The sequence below is a fragment of the Hibiscus syriacus genome, unplaced genomic scaffold (assembly GCF_006381635.1).
Source record: "Hibiscus syriacus cultivar Baekdansim isolate YM2019G1 unplaced genomic scaffold, ASM638163v2 tig00110336_pilon, whole genome shotgun sequence".
In the NCBI taxonomy this organism is placed as follows: domain Eukaryota; kingdom Viridiplantae; phylum Streptophyta; class Magnoliopsida; order Malvales; family Malvaceae; genus Hibiscus; species Hibiscus syriacus.
Genome location: NW_024062690.1, coordinates 146,973 through 162,880, shown reverse-complemented (window position 1 = coordinate 162,880; position 15,908 = coordinate 146,973). Strand labels below are relative to the sequence as shown.

The following is a 15,908-nucleotide window of genomic DNA, read 5'->3' as shown; positions in this document are numbered from 1 at the left end:
ATGAGAGAAACGGAGAGAAGAAAGGTGCTGGGTATGTGTAAGTTTTCTTGGGGTTCTTCTTCTTTCTGTTCCCTGTTTGGAAGGAAAGAAAGTGAGGAGGAAAGTAAGATGGTGGTGTGCATAAAAAGGGCTTTGCTTGAAGATGTGGCAATAATAGGAGGATTGGTAGGAGTGCAGTTTGTTTATGCAGGGAACTCGGTTTTACTTGCTTATCTTATGTCCCTTGGCATTAGCCCTTTCCCCCTTATTGTTTACTTCACCCTTGCCACCTTCATTATTCTCTCTCCTTTTGCTTTTTACTTTGAAAGGTAATTCATTTTCAGTTTCTTTCTTTCTTTCTGGAGTTGCTTTTCCATGGAAAACATCTTGAAGGTGTCATTCACATCCATACTTTGGAGGGTAAGCTTACATTCTCTTTCTTAAAAGACCTTAAGAAATGATGTTAACAATCCATTTTTCAATCATGTTATTGATAATCTTGTTTAAGGACAACTTTGTTCCAAAACCTATTCCTCAAAGGATTGATCTAACTTCACCAGCAGGTAATGAAATTGGCAATAAAATCCAATGATGAATTTTGGAAATGCTGATGCAGGTTAGAAAAAGTTGCTCTAAGTTGCCTATACAGTAAAGTAAAAATTGCAGGCACATTCTTGTGTGTCTTGGGGGCCATTATAATGAGTGTAATACAGAGCACCATCTCGTCGGAAGATGCAACGATGGATCTCACAGACGTTTATAATGACATTTCGACAAAAATAAGATCATCGGTTGCATGTACCTAATGGCAGCTGTCCTGGTTCTATCAAGCAATGTAGTATTGCAGGTATTCTTTGGGGGGGGGGGGGAAGGAAAACAAAACTAGGAGGCTGAATGTGTTTTCGTTCTCTGAGATATCATGTTTTGCAGGCGACAACTCTGGGTGATTTTCCTGTCCGATGTCGTTGTGTGCGATAACATCCTTGATCGGAGTGATTATAACTTCTCTAGTGCAGTTGTTCAAAGATCATGATCTCGAATGGGGTTGGCCCCTTGTTAGTGGTTGGGAACTACTTGGCTTTTCTCTACTGGTATGCAAGCCTGATCTTGATCTTGAAATTATCTATCATGCTTTATACATAAAGTTGTAGCACACAGAAACAGAACACAAATGCATTATGCATATGGAAAGATTTGAAACAGTAATGCACCATTTTCTTCACCATCTATTCGTTCATATTTGGATGTGCAGGGAGGAGCGTTGAGCGGAATATGGTAAGCTTCAACGGATGGCAATGAAGAAGAGGGACCAGTGCTGGTCTCAATGTTTTGCCCCATTGGAACAGTCATTACAGTAGTCCTCTCTTTTACTTTAGGACAGACCATTTCAATTGGAAGGTAAACCATGCATACAGATTTACCAATTTGATTCTAAGTTTCCAACATTCTATGAATCCCTCTATTCATGCAGCCTGGTGGAATGTTCCTCATGTTCACCGGCCTCTACTTCGTCCTATGGGCTAAAGGAAAAGAAGTTTACGCGGTCAGGGACGGCTTGGTAACCGAGTTCGATCCAGAGAAGCCTCTATTAAGTTAACTCGCTATCTACTTCTTATCTAAAGATAGACAAAAATGAACTTCCTGGGAAACTTGTCTAGAAGATGTTGTTCCTGTATTTCTACTGTTTTTTGTACTTTTTTGTAGAACTTGATGTAGAAGCAGAGTCCTGGTATTCTGAGTTCAGACTGTATATTGGAGATGATAATAGGAATAGGTTGGGAAAGAGAAGTGAGAGGAAGTAATGGCATTGTATAAAGCACTTATGATGGTGAATGTACAACAGTTTCACTAACATGTTGATATTGGTAATGAAACGTGTTTATAACAATGAAATGAATGACAATGTGAAGCATAGATCAGTGAAAGAAAGTAACCAAGACAACTAGAAAACACACCCAATTTGATAGATAAGATTCTTTGCTCATTTGTCTGCCCTTAATGCTTAATTTGCTTTGCTCCATTAATTGGGTTTAAGACTTGTCACCGTTTTACCTCTTTCGATGGTTAGTTTATTGAAAGTAAAAGATACAATCTCCTCCTACTATATTATATATTTATAAATTATCTATCAACTGTTTATTTTTTTAATTCCATTAGAATAATATCAAGGAAGAAGAAGATAAAAAGTCTAATGTGATGTTGTCTATTGTATGTGCTTGTTTAAAATGTGATATCGTGGCTGACAACCCCACGCCAAGGCTTGTCTTTGTTTAACGGCTAAGCTAAACTTGCATGATAATGATTTTTATGAATTATGGAAAAAAAATTGACATAATATTAAAATTAGCTACGTATGTTAAAACAATTATTTTAGTTCTTATTCTTTTTTGAAGTATTTTGTCTTTCGATGTTTTTTTAGGGCAAAAGACCCCTAAAATTTGACTAAATAGTCACTTTAAGTTTTATTCTTTTTTTTTTGGAGCATTTTGACCATCGATGTTTTATTTTAGGGTAAAAAACTCTATTTTGGAGCATTAATCATTTGCTAAATTGCGATTTCCATCTGTATAGGAACCTTTTTGTTTGAAATAAAACATTGAGAGTCACGATGTTAAGAAAAATAAAGACCAAAATAATTATTTAATCAATGTTAGGAATATTTTTTGACATATGCAACAAAAAATCATAAGCAATCTTAGAATAATGATAAGTGTTATATTATTTATTTTTAAAATAATTTATGAACCCTTTTAAGATCACAATTGGAATTTTTTCATTGGTAGTGTGAAATATAATAATTTATTAAGAATATTTTTATTTTCATTCTTTTATGAGGTGTTTAGTTCACAAATATAACATTAACTCTATGAATATGATTATAGGAATGTAAGATTACTTGACATACTAGACTATTAATTCTAAGTTTGATTCATTTGATAAAAATGTAAAATATATGTCTAGATGACTAAATTTAAGATTATATAATAATACATTTCATTAAATTGTGTTTTAAATAATTTTTAAAAAATAAGATTAACCTTCAATATTAAATGAAAATATATTAATATGAGTTATATATATATATAAACGTCCATTTTAAGACTCAACATTATTATTATAAATTCAATCTATTTTTTTAAAATAATAATATTAACAAATTAAGGAGTTTTATAAAACAAAATAGATATTTGAGTGAATAAACCACACCATCATTATTTTTTTATATTTCATTATTATCATACAAATATTTTAGTTTATTTAAAATATTTTATAAATAATTAAAAATCATAATTTTTGGTTGGATTGTGTGTCTTTTTGGTGGAGGAATGATCATCACCTACTTTTAAATTCCCAATCTTTTCTTTTTATTGTTTTCTCGTGCTTTTTGGTTAGAGAAAAAAAAGGATACTTTGATCTTTGCTTTGCTTCAGTTCTGTGACAATGGGGAAGCACAAATGCAAGCTCTGTGCTCGAACATTCTCTAATGGCAGAGCTTTAGGAGGTCACATGAAAGGTCACTTAGCCATTCATCCACTGCCTCAAAAGACGACGACTCACCAGCACCAACACGGTGACAGCACTGACTCATATTCTTCATCATCGTCTTCAACAGGTCAAGAGCAAGAACCTCGAGAAGAGAAAATCAGAGTTCTTGAAGAGAAGTGCTTGGTTTACGGGTTGAGAGAGAATCCCAAGAAGAGTCTCAGGTTTGCAGATCCTGAATTCTCGTTTGCAGTCGATTCCGGTCCGTTGTTCAATATATAGAAAGTGAGACCGAGTCAAGAAACCCAACTCGGAGACGATCCAAGAGATATCGAAAGCTGGGTACTAACACAACAACAACAGATGAAATCAAGAAAGCAGAGCTGTTGAGGAAACCCAGTTTGGTCGAGTCACCGACTGAGCCAGAACCGGTGAGTTCAGTTTCTGATACTTCACCTGAACAGCATGTTGCTTTGAGTCTTATGATGCTGTCAAGAGACGTTTGGAAAAGCAAAAACGTGGAACAAAAACCCGTTCAGGAGTCGAGCAAGATAAGATTCGATGTGAGAAATGTCAGAAAACGTTTCGATCTTATTACATTGGATGAACATAAAGGCTTTGCTCTGACGACAGCAGGATATTCGAGTGCCCATTGTGCTATAGAGTGTCGGTTCAGGACAAGCATCGGCGGCCACAAAAGGTCCCATTTGCTTGCTGCTGCAATTCAGACAAATTTGACAACAATTTGATAGATCTAAATTTGCCAGCTCCATTGGAAGATGATGAGTTCAGTGTGGTTCATATGCGTAGCTGTTATGGGATCGAAATCACGTGGATCTGAATGTTTTTATGCACTTTTTTACTGTCGTTTCTAATATTCTGCATTCATAGTAATCATGAATGTTTGTTATTCTTTCTATTCTTCATTGTTTCTGACCCACCTCCATTTCTTGAATCTCCGCAACTTTTTGTTTGTCTCAAACACTTAAAAATTACTGAAAATTATTACAACAAGCTTCAATCTTTTTAGTGCTGAAACTCAACACTTAAACCTACAACAAGTGTTTTTGTTCTTTTGTCCTCTCTAAGTTCTTTTTTTTAAAACTTCCAAGTTTTTGTTCTGGTATTGGCTATTAGTGCCATTGTTGAGGTTCGGATAGCGAGTTTGAACCAAGTTTCACTTCCAGTGTAATCCCATGTCAGAACAAAACACTAAAGCATTTTTTTTCCGGGATTGGTTGGGTAGCTTGTGGACCAGACACTGGCCCTGGCCTCTCTGCAAGTACCAAATGTGTTCAATTCTGATAACATGTTCTGTTTTCTTATTATCAACCCTTTTCTGTAAACTATTATTACCATGTCCTTTAAAAATTAGGGTAAATTATATTAGTCATTAATTATTTTTATGATTTCGTGTCGATCATCTAGCCATTTCTCTTCCAAAACCATAATTAATGTTACTTTGGATTTTATTTGATCATCTGATGTTAAAAAAATAATAAATGTGAATGTGACATTTTTTAAAGAAAATCAGGATGAAATGATATTACACATGTCAATATCACTATTAATTTAGAATGAGGAGTGATCAAAATGAGACCAAAACATAAATTAAATGAATTTTGAAAAAAAAGTTAGAAGACCAAACTAAACTACACAATAGTGTGACTAAATGCCTACTTCAGCCTTAAAACTACTATTTTATGGATTTTATTCTCTGTTCCAGCTTGAAGAATGATAGGAACATTAACCAGAAAATCTAACGTGCATCGACTCAAATAACCTCGCTGGAAATTAGGTTTATATTTCTTTTACCCGGGTGAGTAAAAACAGCAAGATCCCTTAAATTTCTGCTCATAAAAAGATTATTGATTTAAATTGTTTATCTGCCTCAGATGAACGAGAGATAATGGGGGAAAACGCAAGCTGCCATCAGCCATATCCTATCGTTATAGAAGAATCAGTCAGAATTATTAATGCATTTCGGGTTCCATTGCTTTGCTTTGTTGATTCCAGAAAGAATCAAGATTTAATTACCAATAATTACAAGGACGTTTTGGTCAATAAAATACCAACGGTTTCCAGGTTCCTTTCTTAGACGCTTGCGTGTGAACTTTTCTGCTTCGATCAAACCCCTACTTAATTTATGCTAAAACTATGTGGATTGGATTACCTAGTTGATTCAATCTTTTTAATGGAAATATAAAACGCTGAAAAAAATTAAAAAAAAAGTACTAAATGGTTTTATTTATTAATATTCAAAATTAATTTATTGATTTTTTATATATTATACTTATAATATTGTATAATTTATATGGCAAGTAAATGGTAGTTTGATGTACGTCAAGGGTCTGAACACATAAAATAAAATGAAGCATGAAACTGTCCGGGCCAACCAACTACTGATGTGGACAGGCTTTACATGCATAGATGTTCCATATACTATGCTTTGGATTGTTCATTCCATTGATAGGGCCTTTTCGTTTCCAAATATTTAATTGTTTCTCTATTATTCAAAGCATTACATACATATGGACAAACTATATTTGTATTATGCACTTGCCAACCCTTTATTCTTCAAGAAATTCTAGTGCTGCAAACATGTCTATGCTAACTTTACTAGCATTCTTCAATAATTCTTCTAGGCATCCTTTTCTTCCTGCGAAATTTAATGGCATTTTCAACCATAAACCCATGCCCCGTTTTAACAATAAGAGTATTTCTATACTACTCGCAAAACATGAGATACCTCTATCTTGACAACGTCGAGATATTTTTTTTGTGATATTCATTGAGATTGTCCAGTTATATCCTAGTTTCTACATCTTAAAAAATCCTCCAAAGAACGTCAAGATGTCCTCGCTTAATAATAGGAGTTCTATTGCTATTATGAGTGTTGAGATACATTTTTCCTAGTAAGAGGAATTCTCTCATTGTTTCCATCAAGGATATGCATTTGTCCATATGTTGGACTTCTCTAAGGGTGTCGAGTTGTCTTTTCTTTGGCCTAGAGCGTGGAGATATCTCCACCCTAACTAAAGGTACTATACGACAATCTCTCTAACGATTGACAAAAAAAGAGTGGAGATGTCTCTGCTACGATTGTAGAATTATCCTTGGTCCATACAGAGCATCGGGATACTATCGTTTTCCTCCATTATTATCTCATCAGAGTGTCAAGAATCTTTTGCTGGATATATTTGTAGGTGTTGAAACAATTCGGGCTAAACTAAGAAATTGCCCAATTAATTTGATAAAATTGTGGTAATAATACGTCTAACTATTGTGATATGGACTTGGGAAATTTATAAAAGAATGTCAAATTTTAAATTAAATAATCTAAAATCACCCTTAAAAGCAATATTAACTTACTCTGGTAGGACTTGTATCCGTGATTTTGCATCTGTCTCAATGTTTTTTTTTTAAAACTTTGTGTTGTGTTGTTACTGATATTTTTTTTTCTCACAGGTCAATTCCGGAAGAAAAAAAAATCAAACAGGGATATGAAATTAAGACAACGAAAACAAACCTGATTCTATTTCTCTTCCTTATTTGGTGACTGGATCGAACCGAACTCCCTCTTTCACTCACTTCTAATTTAAAGTTTTCAAATTTCACCTGATTTTATTTTTCTATTAGATTTCTCTTTATGTGAAATCCTTTTATCAGTATGAAAGTAAATCAACAATATAAATGATAATTTATGGAATCAAAGTTCTAAGAAAATCTTAATTCTTCAAGTTTAGTAAATTCACAAGATGATAATTTATTCTATGTTCATTCTAATCAACTTGTGATTAGCAACAATAATATACTGGGTGGCTTTCTACCACACTTGATGATAATTGCACTTAATAACATGCATAATATTAAATAACAAGATGGTTCAATCAACTTTGAAAAGAAAAAAGGCTCACGGCCTAAAATTTATTAAACTCGAATCTTCATTATATTAAGGCTGAAAATATCTTTATATATCCTAAAAAAAATAACTACAAGTAGGAATAATAAAATAATAATACAATTTTTGCCTAAAATATGATTGCAATACAAAAATAATAAATTTGATTATAATTTATCTAAATCTCTTGATAAACAATCATAAAATAAGCTAAACCTCTAGAGTTTTATTTGAACTTGTATCATTCTCCCCCTATTGAAACAATTTTGATAAGAGGAACCTTATTTGTAGATGGAACCTATTGTAGTTAACCTTTTATTAGTTCAAATAATTGATAAGAGGAACTTTTATTTCTGGATCAATAACTGATAATAAAGCAGCTTAAGAAATTAAAGCAGCTTTCCTTCAACTTAAGAGTTATTTGATTCTTCAAGAATTAAAGGCTCAGCATTTTGAGCCTCGTTTCTTGTGAGCTTGTTTTTGAAATCATGGGGAAAGATGTTCAGTGTGCAACCAAAAACAGGACATTGCTAAGTTGTCTTAATGATATCAAAATCAATCACTTTCTTTCTTTTATGTCTACCTACATCTTTTATGTTTTCTCGACTTATTACAACGAAATCATGACCTTGGCTCTCTGTTACATGGGTCCTACGAACAGAAAATTTGAGGAAAATAAAGCTTTCATGATTCCCAAAACGTTAATGACAATCACGTCGTCGTTTGTCTATGTTTGATTACATAATTGGAGTTCCAATTATTAACATTTAATTGAATTAAAAAATATAAAGATAAAATTGAGCAATAATTTCTTCATTATTTGACTTCTCAAGGTTAACGTGTAGTAAAAGTATCAAAAAAAATGGGAAGGGAACATACTTATTTGTTGCTGACATGGTCCAAGTCGTCCCACCCACCATGAGATATCATGATATAATTAAGGTTATTATGGTCATTATAGTATCGTGATAATACAATAACATGTCGACACCGTTTTTCACCCGGGTGAAAAAAAACTAGTACGATTTAGGGGTTTTTCTTTGAAAAGATTTTTGAAATGTAAGGAGTCGCCACCAATTATTTTCAGGTGCGATCGGGACATCATAAAAACTGAGTAATTTTAATATTTTTTTTATAAAAATACCAAGTTTAAAGGTTTGTGAAAATTAAAAAATGGGTTCGAGAGTCAGTTACGCGTGGGGTAGGATTAACACCCCCCACAACACTAAAAATTTGATACCTAGTTGATTACCCTATATTTAAAATTGAAAATTTTGAGTTCGAACTTTATTTAATCGAAAATTCACTACAAATGCATAGTTGAAAAGGATGTTCATTAATTTAAGCCAATAGTGTTCGCCCCTAGCATGAATGCGGGAGATCAACTATTATGCCTAATAACCGGACATTGCCTTGATTTTAAGAAATCATGATGCATCTTTGAAAATGATGTTGACCTACTTGGAGAATCACTAGTAGTCATCTCCTGAGCATATTTGCAGGAGATATACCATTAATTCCTTGGTATATCATCATTGCCTTAGTTGTCAAATCAGGATGCAATCAAATAATCAATTATGCCAACCTAATTATACTAGGTAATTAATTAAGGCTTCCCCTAACCTACAATGTCAAATTATGTTATTTAAAGAACTTAGAGGACTAAACCTAGACATGGATGCTCTAATATTACCTAATTAATTTTATTAACCAATTATTGGATCAGATAATTGATTTGAGTAAGCATACATTTTCTTACGGAAACTCGAATCGAATCATCCTCTAATTAAAGGACTATGATGAAATTAAACCTGAGGTGTAGGCTCTAATTGTTAACCTAATCAATTATTTAAAAAATTCTAATTAAAGTTCAAGGACTAATATGTAAGGAAGATAAAGTTCAGAAACCTAAATGTAAAAACCTAAAGTTTAGGGGTTTAAGTATGAATAAACTCAAGCAAAACGACTAAATCTACCACACTAAAGCTAAAGATTAACCAATAAATAATGGCTCTAATAAATGACCTAGTTAATTATTAAAATTAAGGGATTAAACTAAATAGGCTTTAAAATTAGTTAATGATTAACAATTTAGGGATTCGAACAATCAACTCGAGTAATCGGACATTTTATGCAAAAATTCAAATCGAATTGATCCCTAATTAAAACTACGATAAAATCCTAATTACTAAATCAAATTTTGTATTAGAAGATCCTAATCTAAGAACAATTTCTAAAAAAAGTAATTAAATAAAAAAACTAGAAATACCTATTAATCATACCAATTTAAATGAAAGTAAAAAAAAACAATGGGACAAATTAAATGAAAGAAGAAATAAAATAAACCAACTAATTAAATTAAATAGAAAAGAAACACTAGTCTTGCAAATTCAAATATAAAAAAAACAAATTAAACTTGAGAAAAAAATTATAATACAAGGTGAAATGCAATAAAAGCATAAGGACTAGAATGTAATGGACATCACAAATTGAGGATCAAAATTAAAATAAAACATAAATACTATAATCAAGGATCAAATTAAAATAAACCGAAATTAAATAACTAAATCAAAACAAATAAAAAAACATATTAGTGACCTAAATGCAAAAACGAGCTTAAACTAGGGAGACTAAAGCATGATTGTCCGTTTTTATATAAGCCTAAAATGCTTTATTAAATGAAAATGCGAAAATTACAAGACCAGTTCAACAAAATTAAAATAAAATCAAAACAGTCCTTGCAAGTGACCAAGATGCAAAAACACAACTACTTTCTGGGGACCTAAACCAAATTAATCCCTAAACTACCATCATAAAACACACTTTAATCATTTTTTTTCATTTTTAACCTAAAAAAATTCTCTCAACTCTTATTCACTTTCTATCGCCGGGTAACATCGTCGGCCTCCTTAACTCTATCCAGACCGCCACTCCAACCACCACACACGGTAGTCGAAATTCCTAAACCGAACTTCAAATGACCCTACTCACTCCGATATACTCACCTAGCCCCTAAACAAAACCTAAAACGACCCCAAAACCTTCATGCAAGACCCAACTCTTCGACTACTCTCACCGGCGACTTCCTCGACAAATTGAGTCCCCCAAGGAAAAGCTCTCTCCCCCTCTAGGTAACCCATTTTACCCCTTCTCTTACTAGTTTTTTCGAATCGTATAAAAATAAAAAAATTGAAAAGAAAGAAAGAAAAACCACCTTGAATTTTTTTTTGCTTGGTATTACTTTCCGAAAATGAGGGAATCATTTTTTTCACTTTTGATTTTTGGGTTTTTATACCCGAAACTTTACAAAAAAAATTATAAAAAAATCTAATCCCCACTTGCTCCTCTGACCATCACTGTTTGTGATGATTTAATTTTTAATGCATCAGATTTTTTGGGCTTTGTTGAGATCTCTGATGAGATTTGGTTTGGCTAGGCTTGACGGCGGCGATGATCGACGCAGCTGGATACGAGACAGGCTTGTTCGACGACTGTGGGAACTATCTTGGCGGCGACAGTGACAATTGAAGATATTAGGGTTAAGGTTAGGGTTAGTTTAGGTTGTTAGGTATTGGTCTAGGGTTTTTTTAGTTTGAGCCCGGGTTTGGGTTTGTAATTGGGACTGATTTTGGGTGTTGGGTATAATACTATTTTATTTATTTGTAATAATAATAATAATAATAATGATAATTAACGGTTGAAAAATGGTGATTACAGCTACCCCTTTTTGCTCATTGCAATGGAACTGGAATAGAGCAAAGACACAAATACCATTTTTCAAGTGATCACTGTTTGTCGAGTTGCGAGTTCTTCTCGTTACAAACTCTTCGTTGGGGAAAACAATTATTGTCTACAAATATGAATCACCTCGCACTCTGGCCTGAAGGGATAGTCACACAATATCACTTAGGATCAGTTCATCAGAATGTTTCATTCTTTCAATCGATATTATTCTTACGCATAAATAAGGGTTTTCTTTAATCAAACCTTGGCACTTCTATTATGCCAATACATTATCTTATTAGACTAAACAAAAGAATGATGATTAACATCATTACTATTACTATTAGATTAATTGAACCTCCTACTCAATCATGTTCTTCAGCCCTTGAATACATACATCTTTTTCATACACTATATTTATTCACCTTTATAAGTAAAGAGAGTCATCAATCAAACCTTATAATCCCAAATCGGTAACAATGATATCCTAGTGGCATATATACACTTTTAACAAAATAAGCTCGGTTTAATCTAGAATCGACTGAACATGTAGCTTGATACCAATATACATCATAACCGTATGCGAACCAATAAGAGTTACAGATGTCACATCAAGATTCAAAACTTTTCTTTATTTAACTTGAGTAAAATTTGTTTCATTCAAACAAACTAGTTTCAAGCAGTGATAGACAATTATATTTGTTTCATAAAAGAAATATGACTGTCCACCAAGTTTGATTTAAAACCCAAATTAATTTAATACTAACTATATTAAGAAATTTCAAACTTTCATTTCGTATACATGTCAGCTAAGAATTTTATAACACAGTAGGATGTCATCATTGTTACATATAAATATTTCCTTGTGATTAATGCCAAACTCAGCTCCTTACTCCTCTTCTTCCTTTTTCCTAAGCGTGAAAATCATCACTCGCTAAGTTACACTTAGTGAGGTAACATATAAATTTAAAACAATGCAACATAATTTAAATGAATAACCATGTTCAATGTCATATGATCACTTACCTATATTCCACCCATGTTACCATTTATTAACATGATATAACCAGATATCAAGTTCTTACCAATATACTTGTCATTTATCCATAAGCTTATAAGTTTATTTCTTGTTTATCATTCATAACCAATAAACCATACCCAAAGTATAACTATATGAGAACCCAATAGGAGTCAAATATAGCACCGTAGTGATGAGGTCGAGCTTTGCTTACCTAATATTGCACTGTAGTGCCGAGGTCGGGCTTTACCCAACCTTGTGCACCATAGTGTTTTGTACCGTGTATTCACTAGAAATTTTGAGGCCTGCACTATGTGCCTTCTCTAGACACTCTAGTGCTACCATATGTAGCTTCTAGACTCTATGTCATGCCATTAATACCACTGATCCTCAATAGCATTCTTGGGCATGTAGTCTATTTTTATTGATCCATCCATGGCAAAGTATATCAATATCATTTAACATTTGCAGTTCATACACGAAATATCATTCATAATAAATATCATATATGTTCATGATAACATCATATGTAACAATCAGTGATCAATGCATTTTATTCAACCTTAGCCATATTTAGAATATGTCAAATATAATAAATGAAATAATTAGCATGTCAACATAAACAAGGTAGACTTACCGCAAGTCCTTCCCATTGCTACATAAAACATTCATGTATAATGTTATGCAGCATTGAACTCATTTTGACATTATATACAAGTCAAATATAAGCCTCACTAAGCTTTAACTTGATCCTTTGCTTCTAATTTGGTTAACTCCCAAAATTTGTCTAATTTCATATCCTGGCAGTTTGCACTATCTCTACAGAAATATTATTTTGTATTAATATACATATTTAAAAATTATTCCATTTATACCACTGGAAACTAGACTCAAATGAATATTCATATAAAGAAATCCTTCTAGTTCATTTTGTACAATTTATGGTAAATTTTCAAAGTTTACCGACATAATCTGTTTTGTGCAGAATTCTGCTGCCCCGTTTTTCTGACCTTTCCTCGGTTAAAAATTCATATCTTTTTGTATATACATTAAATCAGTTTCAGTTTGTGCTAAACAAAACTAGACTGATATAAGAATCAAACAATATAAAATCATCCTTAATCATTTTGTAGAATTTATGGCAATTTCTAACTTACTATCTAGAACATAAATTCTAAACAGGTTTCACCAATTTGCATTTTCAACTTGTTCACTATTCTATTAGCTCACCAAATGCACATATATGCATGCATCACAAATCAAATAACATTTTAGGAGTCACTTCTTACCATAGTAACTCCGTCACTAGCTCATCACAAGCCAATGTTTGTTTGATAACATAAGTACAAAATAAATTTACACTCACCTGGTGTCCTTAGCTCGCAATCGTCCTTGTAATTTTCCATTTCATCCTTAAGCTTCTCCTTAGCTTATATAATATTGATCTTGTTTTCAAGCACTCAATCTCTAAATCAACACCATTACCAAATATATACAATTTCAAACCAAATGTTAGAATCTTACTAACATAGGCATACTTTGAAAAATAAATTCCTAACAAATTTCTCCAGGCTTATTCAATACAATTTCCATGTCACAACATAGATGTCGACCTTAACATTTCCAATTGACCATTCAAATCCATTTAATCCATTTTCATACTTAAAACTTATTCACTACCAAATATTTTAACACGTATTAATCCTTTTAATTTTTGCACCAACTTTTACAACTTATATAAAATGGTCATTTTCCATTTTACCACTCAAAGTTTCAGTACCAAATTCCAGCATTGAAATAATTACCACCCAAGTACATATACAAAGGTATAATTACAAATAAGAACTCCAAACTATTTGAATATTTCGTTTAAAACACCAAACTTTCCAAATTTCCAAAAATTATCATATTTCACATCTAAACACTCAATTAAATTAAAAAACAGACATTTCCAGCATAGTACATCAACTATTAGGCAATTACACAATCATTCACAAATTTCCAAAATTGTCGAATTGGTCCCCCAACTTTTCAAAAATTACAAAATGATCCCTAAATTTTTTTAAAGCTTGTAGAATACTCCTACATCATTTCCATCCCTTCATAATTTTTACACAATTTTCCTTATCCTTTAAGAGCAATGTCGAATTTTAAAGAATAATTTCTAGGAAGATTTAACAAGTTTTAATCATAAATCAAGCTTGAAAATGAATCTACAACCTCAAAACATCAAGATTCATCATCAATTTAAAAAACCATAGTGTGAACAAACCTCCATATTTGGGTAATTTGAAATCAAGCAAGATTACCAAGCATATTGGTACCAAATGATAGCGTTTTTCGCGTAGAATAATTTTCTAATTTACGGCATAACCCGAATCCAAAGAAAATTGCTTAAAAATGGAAAAGAAATTTTTTTCTTACCTTTGGGATAGGTCACGACAGGTGATGATGAAGATGAAGAATTTCCTTTGACAATTCTTCATATGTCTTTATAAAATAATGAATTAAAAATTCATTAAATGTTAAATTACCAATTTACCCTTAAAATTAAAATATCTTTCCTAATTTACCTTTAATGAACTTGATATTTACCTTAATACCAAGCCAAATAAACCTTATCATCTTCCAAAGTCAAAGATGAACAAAATATTTCCCACTTTACCGTTTTACCCTTGTAATTTCCCAATTACAATTCAGCCACTTTAATCAAACAATCCAAATTAAACATGAAATTAAATCTTCAAATCCAATGGTTTATATTATTTCCATCGTTTTTAAAATGTGAAAATAATATTTTTAATCCTAATTTATCATCCTTCAATTTTTTTTCTCGAAATTTCTATTCGATTAATTTACTGATTTCTTACGGAACTTATCACTTTGTAGCTTTGAATACCAAATTCGTACAAAATCTGATTCTCACTAAAACTTCATTCCATGGACGAATTACAATTTTTTTAAATTACACCTTAGTCCCTAACTTTTCTAAAGTTATAATTTGGTAACATAACTTTTAAAATTTACATTTGGTCACTTAACCAAATTCATTTATGGAATAAAAATTCTTTTTGGGAAAAATTTCCACTTAGTCCTTAAAATTTTTCCAATTTTTAATTTTGGCCATCAAACTTTTAAAATTTATATTTTGGTCACTAACCAAAATTTTGTTGTATTACACTTCTTTATTGAAAATGTTGATCCACCTCCTTCTGTGATGGATTTAAACAAAGTGATGATGACAATCCAACTCCTTATGTGATGAATGAGCCCAAGTTCTTCTTATATTTTAAAAGAAAAATCTTGAAATGAAACCTTTGTTGACTCTTTGAATTCCTGTCAGATATTTAAATGCATGTGTATGCTCCTACTCTTGCAATACCTAAATATGCATGCATGATGTGTGTTTCAAGCTCTATGGTCGCGTAAATCTTGTTTTTTCTATCTTTTTTGAATCCTCGTCTTTGTTGGGTCTTTTCCTGATCCGTGATCCTGGCTTTCTTCACTTCTAAAATCAAGATGGATTTCTTAATATTCTATGCGTGATTCTACTTGGGAGCGATCGAAAAATGCCTTGGAACAAACTGTGTTATTGTCATTTCATTCATTTTGTCATTCAGGTTAGTGACATCTCTCGTGTCAACTTCTGTCAACCACTTGCTTCTATGAGTGTGAATATCGACATGGTGGCTGTCTTTGATTCCCATCCTTTTATAGGTTAATTCAAAGTAATACCGAGAAATCACTCATTTTAAAATGATTTATGTAGTCTGTTTGTGACATGAAGAAATTAATGATCTGAAG

At 32.1% G+C, this 15,908-nt stretch overlaps 2 pseudogenes; both read left to right on the top strand.

The window, feature by feature from the left end:
• LOC120120279 lies at positions 1 to 1,634 on the top strand (annotated as a pseudogene).
• A 1,721-nt stretch (positions 1,635 to 3,355) lies between these two features.
• Positions 3,356 to 4,211, top strand: LOC120120278 (annotated as a pseudogene).
• Positions 4,212 to 15,908: the final 11,697 nt, after the last annotated feature.